This window comes from Phoenix dactylifera, chromosome 1 (assembly GCF_051530095.1).
Source record: "Phoenix dactylifera cultivar Ajwa chromosome 1, Ajwa_hap1_PhDact_Kaust_v1.1, whole genome shotgun sequence".
Classification (NCBI taxonomy): domain Eukaryota; kingdom Viridiplantae; phylum Streptophyta; class Magnoliopsida; order Arecales; family Arecaceae; genus Phoenix; species Phoenix dactylifera.
In genome coordinates, this window is record NC_143190.1 from 64,205,514 (window position 1) to 64,229,094 (window position 23,581).

Consider the following 23,581-nt stretch of genomic DNA (forward strand, 5'->3'; position numbering starts at 1 on the left):
CGGTTTTCCAATAAGATGCATCTTGTTTTTAGATCCTGTTCAATCCTCTATGTAGCGGCAAAAATGATCTAAATCTTGTTGGCTTCAGTCTTGTACCGCCGGTTTGTTAATTTGGTATCAGTTGCTAAGTTTCAATCGGAGCTGGAAAAGGATCTAAAAGTTACATTCATTAGCCTAATTTTATCCCATCAAGGTATTCCATGTCATCTATTTTCATAGCATGTGTTAGTTCAGATGATTGGTTTCTATTCTCTTCCTTTTAAGCTTTCTGAAATTTAACTTTGACCAGTTAAAGGTAGGTCTAAATGAGCCTGGTTGGATTAAGATGGGTTAAGTCAGGATGGTTGGTTTGGGATGCGTGAAGCAAACAGCAGGTTAGTTCAGTCATGTTTGCGAATCCACACTTGTGGGGCAGGGAGTGTCTTTTTTTGTTTTGTTTTTGGGAGAAATCCTGAATAGTGACAAGTCAAGGTTTGGTGCGTTCTTAGCATATAATCCGATCCATAGCTGCCCTGGTAAAATAAATGTTAAGGACCTCTTAGCACATATAGAATGTGGAATCACATATGCTATCACTTATGCTTTCTTTTTTGGTTGCTTTTTTGAGCTATCTTTTCCTTAATTGAATAGATTCTTAACTTAACGTTATACATCATGTATGCTGTATTTTTAGTCAAAAAACATTCACATATATAAATATATGCTGTGCTACAAATTCGAAGCAGATAATTTTCCATAGTGGGTTAGACTGGTCTAACAATTAGTTTGTTCCACGCCGGTCTAGTTATTTCATGCTCTCATGGAATGGAGCGCAAGATAGAAAAGGAGAAAAAGAAATGAATTATATTATATGATTGTAGACATCTCTCTTCTTCTATGGTTGATATATGAGATTATAGTTATCTTCATTTTATAATTGATATTATATGATTGTGGATATTTATATCTTATGAATAATATTATTATGCTCAGTGGATGATGATATTTCTCATTAAATTGTGGATTTTTACATTGTATGGATATTGATTTGATATGATAATATTAGGTGAATGATGCTTTTTTAAAATTTTTTTTGGAATATATGCAGATCATTTATTTTTTGATACTAGATAAAGAAAGATATCCATATATTTTGATAACCTATTTTCGGAGCATAGAGGCCACACCCCTCAAGAAAGAGTATTGTTTGGCACACTGGATTCGTTTGTAGGTTTCTTTTTGTTTAGGAATCCTCTCAAGATTTCACGGCGCTTCTTCATCATAAGAGAATGATGCTTTCCATTACTGTTTGGTATGGTCCCTCCATATATGGAACTATATCATTTGAAATTTAAAAAAAAATTAAGAAGACAGTTTCAAACCACCTAGCTTGGGGGTGAGGTAACTGTGGAAAACCAAGAGTTTATGGGTATGTAAAAAAACGACAAAAAAATAGTGAAAAAAAGATGCTACTCTGTCGCACTACAGGAATAGTACTTTTTACCGGCATTTTCTATAGTCTTTACTGATGTTTATTAGTGTCAGTAAAATTCCAACCAACGCTAGAGAAAGCATCGCAAAAGCATCGGCGATACCTAAGTGGAAAAAGTTTTTGCCGACGCTAAAAGAAAGCGTCGGCAAAACCAAGGATTTACCGATGCTCATTAAAGCGTCGGCGTACGTCGTTTTGCCGATGGAAAAATGCATCGGCATAAACTACTACTTGGGCATGCCGGCATAGTGGCAGTGGTTTTTTTTCGACGCTTATAAGCATCGGCAGGACGGTTCCAACTGAGGGTTTTTACCGACGCTTTTAGAGCGTCGGCAAAAAAGTTCCAGCTGAGGGTTTTTACCGACGCTTTTAGAGCGTCGGCAAAAAAGTTCCAGCTGAGGCTTTTTACTGATGCATGAAAGCATCGGCGAAAGCATGTCAGCCCATGCCAAAGTTATTTTTTAACGACGCTTTAAAGCATCGGAAGTGGATTTTTTTTAAAAAAAAATATTAGAAAAACAAATGCATATCATAAATCACATTATAGCAATATGAACATGCATTACATTTACATCAATACAAACATTTAGATCATTCGAAACATTCATATTGTCATATATGATTAAATTTATATAATAAGTTTAGAATTACAATATACTCTGAAAAATATAAAAAAGATACATATAAAACTCCTTAAATAACAGTCTAAACAGTATCAGGGATTGGATTCAGCACCATCATCATCTCTACGAGCTGTTGAAGTATCAGGAATCTACAAAAAAAAAAGAAGAAAAACTTTAGAAGTTAGGAATATAAATATTACTAACTCATGCAAAATAAGTGATAATTATGTAAAGTCATCAAATATATATAGTTATTTACCTGAGGAGGAAGAAATCGCTGTAACATAGATAAAATATGCTCAAGTTGAGACTACAAAGTTTGTTGGTTCTGCTTCAGCTCTGCTAACTCTACCTGATGGCGATCCTTCATATCTTTAATTTTATCCGAAGTCTACTAACTTCTGCATTGCTACTACCTTCTCCAGCATTTCTTGTATACATGCCCACTGCAGACAATTAAGTAGGAGTAACTCTAAAGCTATAACCCCTCACTCGACCATAACGTTCTGGGCCCAATAATTCAGCAAGCACCTGAGCTTCGATATGACTGGTCGTGTCGGATGATGATGACTCCCCAATGCGCTCTAAAATAAGAGTTGTTGCCCTGTCCTATATCTCTCAAAAGAAAAAAAATCATATTAATGTATGCCAATAATAGAACTAATAAAAATATTGTTGAAAGATTCAAAGATGAATACATACAACTATATTTTTTGACTACTTCTGATCAAAACTGCCATCTCAGTAGGTGTGAGTCATCTTATAAAACTCCATCTTACCAGGCTTCCTTTCATTATCATCTATCTGCAACAAAAAGTATATAAGCAAACTTGTTATCATGATACATGCTATATGATAGAACAGTTTAAAATAGTTTCAAAAAGTTTCAAAAAAACTTACGAATTCAGCTCTCTGCCGAGCATAACTCATCGAGCCTGTAATATGAGGAACAGTCTGAGAGGCTCGTGCAGCTCTACCAATGTTGGAATATGCATTCTCAAAAAAAGAGTAAACAATATAATATATTTAATGTATAAATTTGTAATCTGTATTATTAGTAAATACAATCTAAGGTATTGAAAAAATATATACATCTAAGTTTTCTCGAAAAATCAGTAGTTTACAAGCTCCCTCCACTGATGAGGGATTACATCAGGAGGACAAACACAGACAACCTCCTCTTTTATCATACCATCATGCTTCCAGTCCGCCTTTAACTTGGCCCTATATTCTTTCCACTTGTGGTTGATGGACTTCAACACCCAATTATGGCTTTCTTTAGGGAGCAAAAACTTACGCTACACCAAAGTAATTAAAAAATGTTATAACAATGTTAAATCAAAAAATGAAATTGTGATAGTAAGCAAATTCAATTCTTTACCTCAATAACTCTAAGAAGCTCAACCTTATACGAATGAAGCATTTCATTCCATTTCGTATAGTTGAGCAGACACAACTGATCCTTCCGCGCAACCGATCTTAGAAAAGTCGATAAAATGCTTGCAACCCTCTTAATGGGCTGCCCTAGTTCATTGCAATGGACCACGATCTTCTCATCCTCACATAGGCGTGCTAAAGTGGGTCCTCGTGTCCTCCTCACTCTCCCCAGTCCATCTATAAAAATAAAATAAAATATCTATTAATTAAAACATTAAAGGCAAATGATTTAATATAATTAGATTGTAAGAAAAAATAATATATAAAATGTAAATCAAAATTTTCTAGATATGCACATCATCCATGTTTGGACAATCAACAGGTTGCACGTGCTCAAACTGAGGCTCGTGCTGAGTATGGAACTCGTGCTGAGAATGGAACACGTGCTGCTGGAGCTCGTCGGGCTTGTGGGACCACAGGGACTGATCGGAAGAAGATCCCACGGATGTATGCTGAAACTCAATATCTCTGAATTGTTTTCCTCGCAGCATGTTGTTATCTAGTATGCACAAAAAGAAGCAATATTAGTTAAATAATAAATAAAATCTAAATGAATTGCTAATTAATTTAATGTATAGAAGTATTTTTTTTTACCATTAAGAAACTTAAGTGGCTCATTCAACATCCTTCCTAACTAAACTCGTAGTATTCAGTTCATCAATTGGCAGAACATTAAAAGGCATACACTAAGTATAAGTGTCATCATCCATCTCTTCTAATCCTTTTTCCATATCATACAAGTCCCTAGGTTTAGTCTTAATAACAACAGACCAATATTTATCTTTGAAGTCTTGCACGAAAAACACTTGTTGAGCTTGGGATGAAAAAACGAATGGATCATCTTTTAATAGAACACCAGTATGTATCAATCTTGAAAAATTTACTAGTGTAAAGCCATTTATATCTTGTCTCAAACCTCTAGATGAGTTTATATCCATCCAATCACATCGAAATAATACTATTTTAAAATTTCTATAATAATCCAGCTCATAAATATTTGTTAGGGCACCATAATAAGTTTTTCCGTCCGCCTCAACCATAACCCGACTGTTTTGGATTTTTTAAATATCTCAAGTTTTAGTATGAAATTTATAATCATTTATAACGAACCCATTATATCTATTGACAATATTGTTCGGACCTCGAGCAAAGACTATTAATTCATTGGAACAATTCCTCTCCATCATCATTGGTACCTAAAAAAAATTATACTAGTAATAATTAATTTGTCAAAGTTCTGATTATAGAGTATAATAAAAGACCTAACATATTCAACGTCTAACCTGTTTAAATAGCCATTCAGGAAAAAACTCAACCAACCATCTTTGCTCAATCCTTGGGGTAGGATGATATTATTGTTGATGCTTCGTTGAGCTACTAAAAATTCTCTGCACGAGCAGAATTCATCTGTTTAGAATATTATATATGATGTGACAATAAAATATGATTTCTTATAACCATACTGACCTGTGATACTCGGATATTAAGTCACTGTGAAGTAAGACAAAGCGATGTGCCTATGCCAATGATTTGTGATGAACAACAATACTTTCAACTTTTCTCAAAAATCTCCACCAGATAAGAACTTGTACACTTCTGCATTCTGTACAATATCATAATTTCTTTGTGGTTGATTAAAAACAATTTCAACATCTTTAAGATATCTCGAGCAAAATATCAAACACTCATCAGCAATATATTCTTCAGCAATCGATCCCTCGGGATAGGCTCGATTGCGTACATATTCCTTTAAACGTATAAGATACCTTCAAGATTTAATTTTAATGCTCAATATTAACATCAAAAAGATAATAGAATACATCCATATTAATAATAAATATGGACTTTCGAGTTTAGAAAAAATACCTCTTAATAGAATACATTCATTGGTAGTAAACCAGTCCACCAAGTTTAGCTTCCGCAACCAAGTGAATGAGTAGATTAACCATAATAGTAAAAAACCCAGGAGGAAAGATCTTCTCCATATGGCATAGTATAAGTGCAACATTAGACTCCAATTGATCAAGCTCCTTAGGATCAAGAACTTTGGAACATAATGCCTTAAAAAAGAATAATAATTGAGACACAATTGGAAGAACTTGTTTCTGAGATGACGATCTTAAAGCCAATGGAAAGATGTCTTGCATCAAAATGTGACCATCGTGACTTTTAAGATTTGAAAGTTTTTGCTCTTTAAGTTTAACGCATCTTGAAATATTCGATGCATACCTATCAGGAACCTTCATATTTTTCAAAACCGTTAGGAAAAGATCTTTTTCTTGAGTAGACATTGTGTAACACGCAGGAGGTATAAAATATTTATCATTGGAAGGTTCTTTCGGATAAAGCTTTTGTCTTATGCCCATGTCTTTCAAATCAAGATGTCTTTCAAGTTGTCTTTGATCTTTCCTTCAAGACTTAACAATGTTCCAATCAAGTTAACATAAACATTCTTTTTTATATGCATAACATCAAGATTATGTCGAAGAAGATTATACTCTCAATAAGGTAAACAAAAAAAAATGCTCCTTTTTTTTCCATTACTGCTTCTGTGTGGATACCGGGTTTGTGCCATCGTCATTTTTCTGTCCATAAACGTTGTCATCATTCTCGAAGTTGTTAGCGTCCTCAAAAACCTGTGCTATCTTTCTATCGCCAACATGGCATATAGCAAATGACACAAAGAGAGATTGGCACAATTCATAGTGTTAACAAGATTGGCACTTGTTTTTATTATATTTTTTTTTCTTTTCTGAATATTACTGGCAATGAATGATTAATTTGCTAGGTGTTGTTTGATGGCATGGATATGAGTTTAGTCTATTAGTTTATTTACTGGTTCTATTCTTTGTGGGAATTTGCAGTCTGAAGTGAATTTCTTGGGAAGGCTTTCACATCCCAACCTCGTCAGACTCTTGGGTTATTGCTGGGAGGATACGGAACTTCTCCTTGTCTTTTTGTAAGCATAAACATGGACAAAATGATCAGCAAGGATTGTCATCCTTGCACGTAATTTAATAAGCAAGCTCGCACAGGATAAGGAAAGGGAAGTGAGCGCTGCACCTCATCCAATGAGAGAAACATTATGTCCAGCAACCTTGGTTTCAGAAGAAGACTAGAGGAGACAAAAAGGAGGGGGAAGAGAAGAGTTAGTAAGGAACCCTTTTGCTTAGTTCATGAACAGAAATGGGTAAAATAAATGGCTGCTCCCAAAAGAATGACTAGATGGAAATGATGATTATGATGAACCAAAGAACCCTTAATTCAGTTAGTTCCTTTTTCTCCTTGCATTCTCCACCATGACAGAGCATAACTCCACCAGATGGCTTGCACCAAAAAAATCAAACTGGCAATCATCTAGGACAGGATAAAAAGCTCAACTGCATGAAATAAACTTCCAAATGACCTACAAACACTTTCTCACACTAACATTGTAGTGCACAATAAAGTTCATCTCGAGACAAAATGCAATCAGTAAGCACATTAACTTGGTCCCAGGCAAAGAACAACTACTACTGAACAGAATACTTTCCAAATGAACATTTACCTATCCAACCAAATAAAAGAGAAACAAAAGCATGCTGGGGATGATTAGCTATCCAAATGGATACCCCGTCAGAGCATCCCCAAAAAAGCAAGCACAATACCCTTTTGTGAGATTTGATTGTCTTTGCAAGTATACTTCCATTAGCATTACTCAAATTCAAGAAATGCAGTAATACCCGGTAGAAACAAATAGAAACTGTCGCCAAAATCATTAATTTCATAAGCACACTACAAATTTCTTCTAAAATAAGCATTCAACATATGAATCATTAAGATGTAAGGCTTCATTGTTGTAACCTATCTTTGCCTCTAAAAATCTTTCGAATTACCTCTTTCTCAGGCGGAGGGAGATGGTGTTGGCTGGTCGGCACCGCAGAGGAGGGAGGAGGAGAGGAGGATGCGGACGGTCACTCGGCGCCAAAGAGGAGGGAGGAGGAGAGGAGCTTGGCGTCAGACGTCGCTCGGCGCCGGAGAGGACAAGGGTCGTTGCTCGTCATCGGAGAGAAGGGTGGAGGAGAGGAGCTAGGGCTTGATTGATTGAGATGCAAAATGAGGAGGAGAGGGGCGGCCACTGGTTTTGTTGTGAATTTGACTTTTGACGACATTTATACGCGTCGTCTTAGGCTAGTGAGTACAATGCTTATACGCGTGTATTACCGATGCTTTTAAAAAGCGTTGGTTTTTTCTGTAGGAATACGACAATGCTATTACGCGGCGTCTATTCTTGCAAATTACTGATGCTTAATTGAAGCGTCGGCAAATTTTGGCGCGGTACCCTTTTTTCCCAACGCTTCTTCCTAGCATCCGAAAAAAAGCATCGGAAAAGGCCGATTTTTCTATAGTGTCAGATGATCGAATGGTTGATTTTGTTTAGATTTGGCTGAAATTTCAGTATATTGCTCCCAACATTAACAATTACAGATCGAACGGTTTGGATTTTTGAAATTTCAACACTTGGTGACATCTAACCTCTATTTTACTGTTCATTGTTGAAATTCACTGGTGATGAATGTTTTTGTTGTGGAAGTCAAGATTAAATCTTGTTGATATTTGTGCAGCCTCTTTGTTGAAATAGAGACAATTTATTGAAATTTCATTATTCTAAATAGTAGAAATTTTTTGGCTGGACTAGGTTCCGTGGGTTTTCCCTTCACATCGAAAAATTTTCCACATTAAAAACTTTGTGTTGCCACTTATGTGTGGAATGCTTGATTATTTTGCTTTTTAATTACTTGAGTAGATTATAGAGATTATTGTTGTTTGGTAAGTGATATCTCATTTAATTACACAAAAAGAAAAAAAATTATGGCGTCATTATTTTTTGATTGCATTTTTTCCAACAGTCACCCTAAAGCAAGCTCCACTCCCTCAACTCACAGGTCCTGAAAGTGGGACAATAGAGTTTATATACATCGCTCGACCCTATCTATCAGCTCTAGTATTGGTCTGAAACCTAACGATGGTTTGCACGGCCCTAGCTTCACCTTTGGTGTTAATGTTGTAGCATGTTGAATTGCTCGAATTATGATAGCTTGTAACTCTGGTAGGGTTTCTCACTAAACGTTATTAATAAATAATTAATATCATTTTACTAGAGAAATATCATTTTAATTGATGATCAACAACTGTTTGCATTTCTCTAATTCAACATGGTAGAGGTGCACTTCATTTAGATGCTGAAAGATCATGTTGAATCCTTATGACTTGAAGCTAGTTTATGAATCCAATAAAAACTACAGATTTTGGAAAAGATGGGTGCTCTCGTATTTCAGAAATGATGGATAGCTTGATGAGAAAATGATAAATATCTGATGCTAAGACTTATTAAGTAGTTGGCAATGTGTCAACCCTGAAGGATGAATTTTGATGATTACAAAACACTTAAGATTATGTTATGTACTAATGATATTGGATTAATTGTGAAGTTTTATAAGTCAAGAAAAATCAGAAGAATTGAAGCACTGCAAAATCTTAAGTTCTTCACAAATATCTCATTGGACATGTTCTAAAAGGAATTGATCTTAATCTAGTCCATGGAGATCAGAGAAGAAGTCTAAAGTTTTCTGTTTGAAAGACTTGAGTCAATTTTTAAGCAAAAAGGACAAGTTTAAGCTGATTCTAATAAGTTTTATTCAAGGAACACAGTCAAAGAGTCGACCTCCGCAAAACATGAGTCGACCCTTGTGTAGTTTAAAGTAAACAGAAAGTTTTTATCGCCTGAGAAAAGCTTGAAGAGTCGATCCTTGTTCAAAATGAGTTGACCCCTGAAATTGAAGAGTCGACCCTTGCGTTTGAAGAGTCGACTCTTGCTTAAACAGCGCCGGCCGAAAAACTACAGCATGAGCCGACCCTTGTGTTTAAAGAAACGACTCCTGATGAAGATAAGTTGACCCTTGTGTTTAAAGAAGCGACTTCTGATGAAGATGAGTCGACCCTTGTGTTTAAAGAGGCGACTCCTGATGAAGATGAGCCAACCCTTAAGAATTAAGAGTCGACCCTTTGAGGATGACACAATAAAAACTCTCTCCACGATTTGAAGTGCTGATCCAGAAAGAACATGAGTCGACCCCTGAGATACATGAGTCGATCCTTGTACTGCTGGGACCACAACGGGAAGCTGTGAATGATTTTTGTCTTCTTCTGTAACGAAAAAAGATTCTCATCAGAACGGAAAGAAAGGAATTCAAATCCCGCCGAAGAATTTGTCTATAAATACGAGGAAACCTCAGAATGGAAACAACAAGAAAAGAAAAAAGATTCCATTGAAAACAAAAAGTTTCCACTGAGAAAAAAGAAGAAGGAAAGCTTAACAATTCATCTTCCTCACCAGCACTGTAATCAGAAACTTTCTCTTGTGAAGAAATCAGTCGAAGTTTCTCACTGCATCATGAAGAGCTGCTGTTCAGACATTGGAACATCCTTCCACAGCAAACTACTTCATCGGCTTCAGCTTTTGCTTTCATTGATTTATTTTTTATATGCTCTGAAGCTTTAAGTTTTCAGTTACAGTATTCTTTTAGTGGGATTAATTGCTGCTGTAATAGTTTCATTGGTTTGAAACTTGTAAAGGCTCTTCCAAGTCTTAATTGGAAGTTGCCGAATCAGGTGTATTCAGCAAGGGTGATAGTTTTGGTTGGTTCATCTGAAAACCAATTGGATTGTTTGTGAGCCCGGAAAAACAACGGTGTAAAACTTTTGGTTGGTTTGTCTGAAAACCAACTGGGTTGTTTATGATCCCGAAAAATAAAAGATTTTTGGTTGGTTGCCTGGAAAAACTAACTGGGTTTTTGATTGTGAGCCCGGAAAACAATCAGGCTATAATCTGCTGGGTTATAGTGAAAATCTCAAGCTAGGCTTGAGGAGTGGACGTAGGTGCTGGGAGTGCACCGAACCACTATAAACCTTGGTGTTTGTGATTGTAGTTCTTTTCTTCCTTTCCTCTGCATGTTCCTTACTGCATTCCTAACTTTTACTTACTATCATATTTGTGCAATCTCATTTCCGCTACTGAATCTATAAGATATTAGTAACTCATACTCTCCATACATTTTAACGTTAATAATTTTTAAAGAGACCCAATTCACCCCCCCTCTTGGGCTGCACCTCTGGCAACAAGTGGTATCAGAGCCTGGTTTTCCAAAAACGTTTTGAACTAATAATCAAGAATTAAAGGTCATGGCAGCCACTATGGGATCCTTTGTTGCCGAAGGGCAATCTACCAATAGACCACCTCTTTTCAATAGCACAAATTTTACTTATTGAAAAGCTCATATGAGAATTTTTATTCAAGCACTTGACTATGACTTATGGACTGTTATTATTAATGGACCTCACACACCAACTAAAATTGTTGATGGCATCATCTTATTCAAACCCGAAATTGAATGGGATGATCATGATAAAAGAATGGCTCAGTTGAATGCAAAAACCATGAATGTTCTTTACTGTTTTTTAGATGCAAATGAGTTTAATCGTATATCTATTTGCATGACTGCTAAAGAAATCTGGGATAGGCTGGAAGTTACACATGTAGGTACTAACCAGGTCAAAGAATCTAAAATCAGTATGCTAGTGCATAAGTATGAATTATTTAGAATGGAAAACAGTGAATCTATAACTGAAATGTTTACTAGATTCACTGATATCATAAACGGCCTGAAAAGTCTTGGTAAATCTTACTCTAACAGTGATCTTGTTCGGAAAATTCTTAGGTCTCTTCCTAGAGCATGGAAAGCAAAGGTCACTGCCATTCAAGAAGCCAAAGATCTCAACTCACTCCCACTGGAAGAACTGCTGGGTTTCTTAATGACTCATGAGCTCTCAATGAAACAGAATCATGAGGAGGATGAACCTAAGAAGTGCAGAACCGTCGCTCTTAAATCTACTCTGCATGAGGATGAAAGTAAGGATTCTGAACCTGATAACGGTGAGGAAATGGCCCTGATTACAAGAAAGTTCAGAAAATTCTTTAGAAGAAATAGAGAAAACTTTAAGAAAAGGCCTGTGATCAAGGGGGAGCAAAGCAAAGAAAATAAGAAGCAATATGTTTGTTATGAATGCAAAAAGCCTGAACACTTCTGAACAGAGTGTCCTCTATTGAAGAAGGCTCCGAAGAGGTTAAGAAAGAAAGCTATGATGGCTACTTGGAGTGACAGTGATGAATCCAGCTCTGGAGAAGAAGAACAGCAACAAGAAGCTGCAAATCTGTGTATAATGGGACACGAAAATAAGGTATATCTGAATACTGATTACGATTTCACTTTCGATGAGCTTCAAGATACTTTTTCTAAGCTTATGATTGAATATAAAAAGCTTAGCTTAAAGAATAAGAAACTGAAGACTGAGAACCAATCATTAGAAAAAGAAAATACACTGCTTCTGGATAACAAGAAGAAACTGCATGAAGAAAATCAAAAGTTAGCTAATAAAGTTGAAAAACTAAAACCTATAGTTGATAAATTCACCCTAAGCTATGAGAAATTGAATTTAATTCTAGAAAGTTAGAAAGCTGTTTATGATAAAACTGATTTAGGATATAATCCTTGGAAGAAATAGAAATCATTGAAAAATATTTTTGTGAAACCCGCTTATGTTAAACCGAAATCTGTACCATTCAAATTAGACAAACTGAAACAGAGATATGCCACTTACAATCCTAAGTCAGAATCATATGAACCATGTTTCAATTAAAAAGATATGGGTTTCAAAGGGAACCATCATTGCTAACATTCAAGGACCCAAGAAAGCTTGGGTACCAAAGATAAAGAATTGAATTTCTATTTTGCAGGTGTGTCTAGCATCCCAAGCATCAAACAGAAAATGGTACTTGGATAGTGGGTGCTCTAGACACATGATAGGGGATGAATCCCAATTCATATTGGTGCAAGTATAAAACTGTTCTTCCAAGTGCAGGAGAATCGCACAAGTAGTATAACTCGGAAGTCCGAGGTCGATTCCTCAAGGAACGATCTATGGATTATTAGCGTAATTTTTCGATGTAATTTTTTTAGTTGATCTTTAGAAATTAAAAGCAGAGAATAATATGTGATTAAACAACATTCAAGAATATAGAGAAGGCTAGGGATCCGGAATCCTCCTTGACAATGTTACTTTCAACAAATAAACTCGGCGATTCTTGATTTAGGATTAATATGATAGGGTAGTTCTAATCATGGAGTATACAATCGGAAAACATGAATTAAACATCCAAGTATTTATCGTGCCAGTTACGTCTATGACAAATCAAGCATCGAAATAATCCATGCATCAATATATATAAACCATGCAAGATCTATCTAATAAATAAATATGCAAGAACCCAAAACATACCAATGGATATAAAACAATTAGAATTAAAGTTTAGAGTGTACTTGATGAAAGCAACATGACAAGGGTTCATCCATCACCCTTTGCCAAAGGAATTAGCAAGCCATTACAAACATCAGCATTTCTCCCTTTTTCACTCTCTTTTTTTTATTTCTTTTTTTCTTTTCAGAAACAGGGGATGCCCTATTTCTTCTTTTCAATGACAGGGCTCGGCTCCCCTCTTCCTCCTTTCGATGTCCTTCCCTCCCCCCTTTCTCCTCCTCTTATAGATCCCACCAGAGATCAACCAGCGATGGATCTGATTTTGCGTGGAGAGGAGGAAGAACGCCTGCGTGATGGTTGGGGTGGAATGCACGGGATCGGCTGGATCGATGGAGCTGGCCGCGGGATTGCTTTGAAGAAGATGTGAATCCGGCGTGGAGGATGGCTTGAATCATGGGCTAGAGTGGATCCTTGATTGCAGACGCTGGTGAATGCGGATGGAAGAGGATGCTTGCAGTCGGAAGGAGTGGATCACGGGATGGTGGGGATCGTTGCCCTCCCTGTTTTCGCACGGGATGGATGCGGATTCGACTTGGGAAGGAAGCTAGGATCCGCTGCTTGGATCATGGCTGGAGCTGGGGCCACGGACTTGGGACGACGCCGGTGATGAAGTGGAAGAAGAATACGGATGGGATCTTGGGGATGCGCTGGAAGTCCGTGCAAATGGCTGGATCTTGGGCGCGTGAGGCTGTGGATGAAATCGCGGATGCTGGAAGTCCGCTGCTGAGGATCCCGGCTGGCCGTGGGATGCTCGGACGCGAGTTCCGGGTGTGAATCGGCTGGGAGATGAAGCGGGATCGGAGGAGGCTCAGATACAGGTGCTCCGCGGACGCTTGGGAGGTGATCGCGGTCAAGACGGGAAGGGAGAAGAGGACCGGACGCCGTGGATGAAGCGGACGCTGGGAAGCTGATAAGTGCTCAATAATTTATAATTTAGTTACCTTTCCATGGCACTTATCAATATTTTTAAACTGATAAATACATATTTTACCATGAAATTGAACAAACATTGAAGTAAGTTTAAAATATGGTAATTATTTTCTTAAACTAGATTCTGAACTTTTCTTTCTCTTGGTTGCAATCTTTCATGAAAACTACAGAAAAACATATAAGAAGATTGTGTTGACCCGACTAAGATTATAATTAAATGGGCTTTGGTCCTGGTTAGATTGAAAGTTATAATTGTATGGAAAAATATTTGATTAACCCTTTTATTAAGTCACGGTTTTATTTATCTGGTCGAGTTCAGTCTGAAGCGGTTTAGTAAGAATTAAATAACATTGGACTCGAGGATAAATCAACAACCATCCAAAGCCAACTCCCCTATCCTTCTCAGATCAACAGCCATCCAACATATATATATATATATATATATATATATATATATATATATATATTCACAATGCTGAAACAGGAAAGTCACGCCGATTTTTCCCCCATCAAAGCAACCGATCCTCCATCCTCAACGGGACCTCGTATCAGCCGCGTGCCAAATCCATCTAAGAGGGAAATCAACCGCGTGACCACCGCATCCAGCTCCTCTGTCTTCATCCCCGGGTGTTCCGCCAGCGACCAATTTCCTCCACAATCCCAGTCCGCGGCAATCAATGAGCCGTTCCAACCGTCGAGACTCATTTCCTCCGATCAGCTCGTTCCAGCCACGAGACCCACGGAATCCTCCACGCAGCCATCAACCGAGTAAAAGACCAATCTCCTCCGTGATCCATGCAGTGCACCAGCGCCATCAGCCGGTAACCCAGCTCGGCATCCATCTCCAGCTCCATTCCCGTCTTCTCCGAGATCCCAAGACTTCCGTGATCAGCATCCTAGCCGCATCGAAATCCAAGGATTCCAGCTTCCGTCCGCGTCGCTCCCAGCATCCGTTTCTCCTTCCTCCCATGATTCAGCCACCCAACCAGCTCGTTTCCGGATCAGCGCCTCCATCCCGCGGTCAGCTCCATCAATCAGCCGATTCCATGGATTTCGCCCCAACGATCATGCATGCGTTCTTCCTCCTCTCCACGCGAAATCATGGATCCTCCGCTGGCTAATCTTTGGTGGGATCTATAAAAGGGAGGGTGGCCATCGGAAGGGGGGGAGCTCGGTTCGAAAGAAAACAGGGGGGCTCGGTTGAGAAGAAAGAAAATAGGGGAGAACCCCTGTTTCGGTGAAGAAGAAGAAGCCACCAGCCGAGAGAAAGAAATAAAAAAAAAAAAAAAAAGAGAGAGAGGAGGAAAGAGAAGAGTTTGGGTTATTCTGGGAAGAATGAGAGGTGAAGGCTTTCATTTGAAGATGGAAGGACATCCGGCCACCATGCGCGGCTGAACACCTAGTCTAGGGCTGGATGAAGCCCTAGCAATGTAACAGGGCATTGTAGTTCTTACTCTTTTAATCTTTTTGGAGTTTGTTTAAATTCTCATTCTCAATGAAAAATTATTTTATGATGTTTAAACCTTGAGCATGCCATTTACTATTCATGTTGCTAAAGTAGTCTAAGATGATCCATGCCTAGGAAGATGAGATGTGCTACACCCTAGATTAGCATACTTAGGTAGACACTTCATGCTATACCGAAGATGGATCTTCCTAAAACTCTTTATGCTTTTATTTTATAAGGCTTGTAGCCAAAATTGCATGCCTCTCCAAAAGATAAGATTAAGAACACAATCCTTGATGCAATGCTATGTGGTGGATTCCAAACCCTAGATCTATTTACTTTGATAAAATTTCAATCCGTACTCATAGTTTGATTTAGTTAAATCAAGTTAGCAAATCCTTCTTGTTGATTTATTTTTAAAAGAAAAATAACTTATTCTTCAATCCCTGTGGACCGACACCCGTAATCACTATCCTACAGGATACGTGCTATTGCGTGGTTTATTTTTGAAATTGAAATAACCGATCAGAAGCGCATGAGACGGGTGGAAGAAGAGGAAGCACAAAAACATCACGGACGGCTGGGAAAGGGGTTGCCCAATTTGGGAAGTTTCTGATTTGGAATCAAAAAATTGCCTATGGATGGCTGGATTGGGGGCTTGTACAACTGAAGATGAAGCGTGGGATAGCCAGCCAATACTTGGAATACTTCCCCAACTACACGTGATCTTTCTTTATTTTAATCCCCAATGTGCTCTAGAAGCTGTGGCATGTAGACATGTGTAGCTCTGGTGTAAGTGTGCTTGACCAGGTCAATTATGCTCCTAACATCATCAGGCTTGGAGCCATACTTTATCCCAAACTATACAAAATGCGCATTTAAACTCTTGATTTACAATAACCTGTGCACCATAAAAGATAATATTAATGCAACACTTTTATCATTATTTATTAGCAATAATATTAATTTAAGTGATGTGTAAATCGCACTTTTTTGCTCTCGTCACACCCCCCAACTAGCTTATTGCTAGTCTCTTAGCAATTAACGGACAAATGAAAAAAATGAGAGTGCAAAAGGTGTGGTTTAAACTATGACTTTTTATTGAAGCTAAAGATACAAAACTAAGATACGTACCTACTTTCGTAGGACATCACGATTGCACTTAGCACGTGCAACAAGCCGTTAAACCCCTAGGTTACCCTAGTGGACGAGTGTTGTCTCGTGAGGGTTTGTAGAGATGTTACCCACAAACATCATTCATAAAATAATATACAATAAAATCTAAGTCAATACACATGTGATATATATTTTTCTCAAGCTTGGCAACTATCAAAGCAAAGGGAATACTAAAGTGTAGTATGCATAAACAGAATGACTTTCTTAGAGCACTAATACCTCCACCACAACATGGTACCGCTTGAATTTTAGGTGCACTATTCAAGTTCGCAAGTGTTTACTACAGTTTATTAGAACCTGATCTATCAAATTTTCAGAATATCACATGTTGTCTACATTCGTCAAGAATGGTTCGTATGTAAAGAAAGAGCTATCAATCCCAACTAAACAACCCGGGTACACAGAGGTCCAATACAATGGAGTCAAATCAGCCATTATCACATGTCACTGGGTTCAGCCTGACCAACTCATTCTTGCTTATTTTTATTTCATCATTATTCATTATATATATATATATATATATATGACGACTACAGTTGTCCAACCCCATTAGGCTCTAGTAAGGTCCATGTAACGAGTTTTCGGCCAATGACTCCTGATCCAGTTGGCTCAAGGCATTAGGTGAAACACCCCTCGGGCTTAATTACTCGAACCATACTACGCCACGAGGTCAGACTTGTCATCTCTTTTTTTTTGTTCAATAAAAAGAGGAGGTAAACTGAACCATATAACGTGACTGCATCGTGACTATAGGTCAACCAAGATCGGAACCTAAGGCACTTAGGTGATCTAGCCAGGGTATTCAACTTTTATCTTTATGTGAAAACCAAATCATGAACCTTATAGTACGGACAATGATACTCGTACTTCTTTTACAGATATGGCTTAATAAAAATGCATTAAACAAATGTGAACTCCTGAGGCCTTCCTATAATCATTAAGTACATGTGCGGGGATCTAATAATAGATCTCTGATCAGTCATAGTATGCATGTGTTCCTTGCCTTAATAGTTGCACAAACTCAATATGAAAATACATGTGCATTTGCTTAGAAAAGAATGCAAAAACATTTTTGTTTTTTTTTTTTTTGCAAATTACTTTCCTCCCCCCAACTTAAACATTGCATTGTCCTCAATGGAATAGATACAAGAAAACTATAATGAAAGACAATAGAGAAAATAATATTGGAGAGAAGAGAAATACCTTGAGCTGTTGATATTCAGAAAAATAAAACCTACAAAACTAGAAAAATAATCCTAACTAATTGACACATACCTTTGCCTTCATATTCAGTCATAAGAAGGCTCCCCCAAGGAAAAGGAGTCCTCTTCATCTGCAAAATTCTCAAGAAAAGGTTTTAACTTGTGTCCATTTACCTTAAAAATTTTACCATCTCGTGGATTCTCAATCTCAACCGCTCCATGTGGAAAAATAGTTTTTATAATATAAGGACCTGTCCATCTCGATCGCAACTTGCCAGAAAACAGATGTAAGCGAGAGTCATAACAAAGAACTTTTTGTGAAGGTTTAAAAGATTTTCTTAAAATTGATCTATCGTGCCTAATTTTCATTCGTTCTTTATAAAGTCTAGCATTGTCATAAGCATCTCTGCGAATCTCATTAAGCTTGTTCAATTGTAATTTTCTAGCTAGACCGGCATCTTGTAAATCAAAATTTAATTTTCTAATTGCCCAATACGATTTATGTTCTATTTCTACAGGCAGATGACACGCTTTTCCGTAGACTAGCCGGTAGGGAGACATGCCAAGAATGGTTTTGTATGCAGTATGATAGGCCCATAATGCATCTGATAGTTTCAAGGACCAATCTTTTCGTGATGGATTTACCATTTTTTTTAAAATACGCTTGATCTCTCTATTAGCTAGCTCTACCTGGCCACTAGTTTGCGGATGATATGGAGTAGCAACTCTATGGGTGACACCATACTTTTTCAATAAGGTCTCGAAAGGCTTATTACAAAAGTGTTTTCCACCGTCACTAATTATAACCTTAGGCATCCCAAATCGTGAAAAAATATTTTCTTTTAAAAACTTCAGGACAGGTTTGTGATAATTGGTCCTACAAGCGACAGCTTCTACCCATTTGGACACATACTCGACACCAACTAAAATATATTCATATCCAAAAGATGGTGGGAATGGGCCCATAAAATTGATGCCCCAACAATCGAAAATTTCGATAATAGTAATGGGTTGAAGAGGCATCATCTGCTTACGAGTTAGACTTCCAATACGTTGATATGGATCACATGTCCTGCAGAACGCGTGGGCGTCTTTGAACATAGTAGGCCAGTAGAAACCACATTGCAAGATCTTTGCAGTGGTTTTCTTAGAAGCAAAGTGTCCACCACAAGCATCAGTATGGCAGAAAGAGAGTACGCTTTGTATATCATGATCCGGTATGCATCGTCTAAAGATTTGATCGTTACAATATTTAAATAAATAGGGTTCGTCATAGTAATAATTCTTTACTTCGCGCAAGAAAATTTTTCTATCTGTCGACCCCCAATGTTCTGGCATCCGGTTTGTAACAAGAAAATTTACAATGTCAGCGTACCATGGCACAATAGAGAGTGCAAACAACTGCTCTTCAGGGAATGAGTCCTTGATGGAAAACTGTGGCACCGAATCATTAAAAACTAATCGTGATAAATGGTCAGCAACCACATTCTCTACTCCTTTTTTATCTTTGATAGTGATGTCAAATTCTTGGAGTAGAAGTATCCATCGTATTAAGCGTGGTTTGGCCTCTTTCTTATCCAACAAATATTTTAGTGCCGCATGGTCCGTGAAGATAACAATAGGAGCTCCAAGGATATAAGAGCGAAATTTATCTAAGGCAAATACTACTGCAAGCAATTCCTTCTTGGTGGTAGTGTAATTCATTTGAGCATCGTTTAAGGTTTTGCTTGCATAGTAAATGACATATGGCTTATTATCCTTGCGTTGTCCTAGGACAGCTCCTATAGCATAGTCGCTAACGTCGCACATAATCTCAAAAGGTAATGACCAATCAGGTGGTCGCACGATGGGTGCAGTGCTAAGCATAGACTTCAACTTTTCGAATGCCTCCTGACAGGTTTCAGTCCAATTGAACGGTGTATCAAGGGATAGGAGGTTACATAATGGTCGAGCTATGACACTAAAGTCCTTGATAAACCTCCTATAAAATCTGGCGTGACCCAAAAATGATCTAACATCTTTAACCGTCTTGGGTGCAGGTAGCTTAGCAATTAAATCAATCTTAGCTCTATCTACTTCCATGCCCTTCGATGAAATAATATGTCCTAAGACAATTCCTTTTGGTACCATGAAGTGGCATTTCTCCCAATTCAGTATGAAATTCTTCTCCATACATCGAGCTAAGACTGCTTGTAAATGTGAAAGGCAATTATCAAATGAGTCGCCAAAAACGGAGAAGTCGTCCATGAACACTTCTAAAAATTTTTCGTTCATGTCTTCAAAAATGCTGAGCATGCATCTTTGGAATGTTGCAGGTGCATTACACAACCCAAATGGCATTCGTCGGAAAGCAAATATGCCAAAAGGATAAGTGAAGGTAGTATTCTCTTGATCTTCTGGTGAAATTTCAATTTGATAATATCCCGAATAGCCATTGAGAAAACAATAGAAATCATGGCCTGCAACTCTCTCCAACACTTGGTCTAGGAAGGGTAGAGGAAAGTGATCCTTTCGTGTGACCAAATTTAACTTTCGGTAGTCAACACACATACGCCAACTCATCGGGACACGAGTTGGAACTAGTTCACCTCGTTCATTTTCTACTACCGTCAAACCCGACTTCTTAGGAACGACTTGAGTAAGGCTTACCCACTTGCTGTCGGAAATTGGATAAATAATACCCACGTCAAGCAACTTGAGGACTTCTGCCTTAACCACATCTCTCATCGTAGGATTTAACCTTCGTTGCATTTGCCTTGTGGTTTTGGCATTGTCCTCCAAATATATCCGATGCGTACAGATTAAGGGGCTAATTCCTTTCAAGTCCGCAATAGACCACCCTAAGGCTCCCTTATGATTTTTTAGAACACCAAGTAATTTTCTTTCTTGGATATGATCAAGTCCAGACGAGATGATTACAGAAAAAGTATCTTCGGGTCCAAGAAAAGCATACTTAAGTTCCTTTGGCAAGGATTTCAATTCGAGCTTGGGTGCTTGCTCACGGGATGGTACTATTTTCACCTCTCGAGGCGACAACTTCTCAAATTCCCCTACTTTCGGTCTCCACCCATTGATCATCTTGATATCCAAACTATCCACAATAGGTGTGACTGACAAATCATCATCATTGGTGTCATTAGGACACCAATCAATTAAGCTATCACCAGATGGGTCGTTAATTGCTTTAGCTAACAAATATTCCTCCGCGATGGTTTCAACCCAGTCAACCTCCTTATTCTCTTCGTGATCATTGGGTTGCTTGCAAACATTAAAAATGTTAAGTTGCAGGGTCATGTTACCAAAAGAAAGCTTCATGACGCCATTCCTACAATTAATCAATGCATTAGAAGTTACAAAGAATGGACGTCCTAAAATAACTGAAATCTGAGATTGTGAGTTCGAAGCCGGATGTGTGTCCAGTACGATAAAATCGACAGAAAAATAGAACTAGTCTACTTGGACCAATACATCCTCGATAATCCCCCTTGGAATTTTAACTGACCTGTCAGCTAATTGCAAAGTGACGGAGGTTGGCTTCAACTCACCTAAACCAAGTTGCTCATATACAGAATATGGCAACATATTCACACTCGCCCCTAAATCTAACAATGCTCGCTCTATCCTAAAGTTGCCTATGATGCATGAGATGGTTGGGCAACCTGGATCTTTATATTTAGGAAGAACATTGTGCTGTAAAATAGCACTCACATTTTCAGTTAAAAATGCCTTCTTCTTAACATTTAATTGGTGCTCGACAGTACACAAGTCCTTCAAAAATTTGGCATATGAGGGTACTTGTTTGATTGCATCAACAAGAGGTATGTTGATCTTTACTTGCTTAAAAAGCTCAAAAATTTCAGAATTAGGTTCGAGCTTTTGCAACGGCTTTAACCGTTGTGGAAAAGATGGAGGAAAAGGACATTCAACTTTCTCAGTAGAAGTTGGGACCTCAACTTTTTTTTTGTTCTTTTCATCGGTTTTGGGAGCATCAGAATTAGAAGTGACTTGCGGTCTCAATGGGACGGTCTGATCAATGACTTTTCCATTACGCAAAGTCATGATGCTCTTTGCATGTTCTGTATGCGAACTAGAAGGAGCCGTATTATTACTACCGTGCACTTGTGGGTTAGGTTGGGATTGAGCTGGAAGCTTACCCTTCTCTTGGGTACTTAGGACGGTAGTCAACATTGACAATTGGTTCCTTATGTCTTCAAAATTTCAAGTATTTTGAGCATTGATATTAGCTTGACCTTATAGAAAAGTTTGTATGGATTGCAAGGTATCCTCGATATTTGGCTTTTGAGAGGGTGGTGATGCAAAAGTAGGATGTGCAGGTGGAGGAGCTGAATGGTGTGACTGTTGAGAATGATCATTTCTCCACCTAAAATTTGGATGATTCTTCCAACCAGGGTTATAGGTATTCGAGTATGGATCGTTATAAGGCTTTTGGTAGGAGTTCATAGCATTTGCTTGATCGTGCAAGACTTCTTTGAATGCCGGTATGGTGGGGCAATCTGTAGTGGTATGACCCGACATATCGCAGATACCACAACACTCGTTTCTAAGCTCTATAGTTTTGACAGGCTCAACCTTCCTAAGCTTAATTTCTTCTACCTTCCTAGTGAGGGCTGCCATTTTAGCATGAAGATCATCCTCAGTTCTGAGGTTGTAAAGGCCTCCCTGTACAGAGCTAGTAGGCTTAGGCAAAGACTTGTTATTTCTATCCCCGTTATCCCAAAGTTGGGCAGTCTCCGCAAGGGAATCCAAATACTCCCACGCTTCATCAGGGTGTTTTTCTAAAAATCTACCATTGCACATGGTCTCTACAAACTGTTTCAACTGTGGAGATAAATCTTCATAAAAGAAGCTAATGGTTCTCCAGGTTTCGAACCCGTGATGAGGGCATGAGAGAAGAAGGTCTTTAAATCTTTCCCAACATTCATAAAATGTTTCATTATCTTTTTGTTGGAAATTGCTAATATGTCTTTTTAAAAAGTTGGTCCTTTGTGTGGGAAAGAACTTCTTCAAAAATTCTCTCTGCATATCTTGCCAAGTTCTTATTGATCTAGGTCGCAACGAGTTTAGCCATGTTTTGGCCTTATCTTTTAGAGAGAAAGGAAACAATGTCAGCTTGAGGACATCCTCGGTGACGTTCGGCACTCTAAATGTAATGCTCAATTCTTCAAAATTCTTTAAATGAAGATACGGACTCTCGGATTCTAACCCGTGAAACTTGGGCAGCAATTGAATTACTCCGGGTTTGATGTCAAAATGTCCTACATTATCAGGAAAAATTATGCATGAAGGCTGACTAGTCCTAGCCGGTTGTAGGTATTGTCTTAGGGTCATAACATGGGGTTCACGTTCTCGATCGTGGTGACTCCCCGCATCTTCATTTAAATCAGCCATCTCACAAGGTGTGAGATATTGCGAAGGAATTTCAGGGGTATGTCCTAAGGGATGATCTAAAGTTGTACGACTTAATCGACCGGTGTCGTCCCTATTCCACTTTAGCATGCAAAATATTTCCCTCTTTTTTTTTAAATATAAGTACCAACTAAAGATACCCTAAAACGACACCCTAAAACAAAAATCTATTCACAATCAAAAATGCAACAACACATTGCACCTCAATTTCTAATATTTTTCTTAAATTTCTAGACAGCTCCTAACTGGTTTGAAGAGGACACCTAAGCCTCCAATCCGGTCTAATGAACTGAGTTGACCAGGTAAGCTCCCAGGTAAGTGGAGGGGTCACGATGTATTTGCAAAGGTCCCACTTAAAACCCACTTGCCTCGAACAGATGAACTGTCTCCCTTATAGGGACAAAGCTTGCCTATACATCAACTAAGCCACAAAGCGAAATTGGTGCAACTTTCG

At 38.1% G+C, this 23,581-nt stretch overlaps 1 long non-coding RNA gene and 1 other non-coding gene across 3 annotated transcripts; one reads left to right on the forward strand and one right to left on the reverse strand.

Moving 5' to 3' along the window:
* Nucleotides 1-2,223: 2,223 nt before the first annotated feature.
* Nucleotides 2,224-13,847, reverse strand: LOC149768821 (uncharacterized). Of its 2 annotated transcripts, XR_016398010.1 has the most exons (5): nucleotides 4,999-13,847; nucleotides 3,476-4,919; nucleotides 2,995-3,392; nucleotides 2,797-2,898; nucleotides 2,224-2,703 (listed from the first exon to the last, which is right to left on the reverse strand). It is a non-coding gene; the product is annotated as an uncharacterized LOC149768821 (long non-coding RNA). The 2 variants fall into 2 exon arrangements; XR_016398009.1 differs by having other exon boundaries at nucleotides 3,476-13,847.
* An 8,741-nt stretch (nucleotides 13,848-22,588) lies between these two features.
* LOC120104892 (small nucleolar RNA R71) lies at nucleotides 22,589-22,698 on the forward strand. Its single transcript, XR_016398585.1, has one exon. It is a non-coding gene; the product is annotated as a small nucleolar RNA R71 (small nucleolar RNA).
* The last annotated feature ends 883 nt before the right edge of the window (nucleotides 22,699-23,581 follow it).